This window comes from Cyprinodon variegatus, unplaced genomic scaffold, assembly GCF_000732505.1.
Source record: "Cyprinodon variegatus isolate N-32 unplaced genomic scaffold, C_variegatus-1.0 Scaffold110, whole genome shotgun sequence".
NCBI classification, from domain to species: domain Eukaryota; kingdom Metazoa; phylum Chordata; class Actinopteri; order Cyprinodontiformes; family Cyprinodontidae; genus Cyprinodon; species Cyprinodon variegatus.
The window spans coordinates 1,208,295-1,209,513 of NW_015150563.1; positions in this window are offsets into that span (position 1 = coordinate 1,208,295).

Here is a 1,219-nt window from a genome sequence, read left to right on the forward strand (position 1 = left end):
AGGAAGCCAGTCCTTCCATCAAACACCAGTGTCCTAAACTGGGGGCAGTTTTATACCTTTTCTAACAGGTTTGGTTTTGACTGGAAGTTCTGAAAACAGGAAGCCTAATTACTGACTGGTGTCAGCGGGTCAGTCTGGCAGCTCAGCCATGTTCATATGTTTGGTGTGGAACCAAGACGTTGCTCCTATCTGCTGTGTTTGGGTCACTAGAAGGTAAGATGACCTTTCACTGGTAAAACAACCTAGAAATAAGTAAAAAGTTTTTTAAATTAAGTGTATTTACCCTTAATTTGAGTAGGTAAATGAGATGATTTGCCAATGGAATTAGTATTTTTACTCTTTAAAAATTAGATATTTAGATAAAAGGCACTTCAAATAAGACAATGCAATTGTGTTTTCTTATTTTAAGTGTAAATTGTCTCGTTTCATTGGCAAAATATATCTTTTGCCTCCTCAATTCAAGAACAAATTCACTTATTTTAAGAAAAAATGACTTACCTAGATTTCAAATTTTTTTCAGTGGGTTGTGATGGACTCAAACGGATCCATGATCACCGGTATGTGATACGCTGGTCTGACAGCAGAAATGAGAAATCTCCTCACATCATGACACATCAGCATCAGAGGCATCGAGTAACAAAGGATAAATATTTTACTGAAGTAGAATTGTTGGCTTTCTAGAGTCATTATTTTCTAGACAACTTTTTCCTTCTACTCATTACCAAAAAAAAAAAAAAAAAAAAAACGTGTTAGTTTTGTTTCATTTAAGCTCATTTTCTATATGGCCTGTTGGTGAAATAAATAAAACCATCAAATTAATTTGTTTCATCCAGACAATTAATTTATTTGTGGTTGGACTCGGTGCTGCCCCAACTTGTTGTTCACCACATACCAAAATAAATAGTTTTTAAAGATGATGCAGATGAAGTTAAATTTGACACCATTAGTCATAAAACTAAGAAAATGAAATCTAAGGAAGTTATCATCCAGATTTGTAGACAAATGTTCCTTTTATAGGGTAGAGCAGTAAAGCCTCTGTCCTGAACAGTTTTTACTGCATTACTTTTAAACTATACAGTAGTAGCCATTCAAAAATTCACCACTTTCCTTGATGGGCCCTTGGCTGGTCCTCTACAACTCCTTTCATGATTTGTGAACATTAAGATCTAAAGAGAAGTGGAATCTCCTGGTCAGACCCTGTACCGGTAATTCAGTGAAA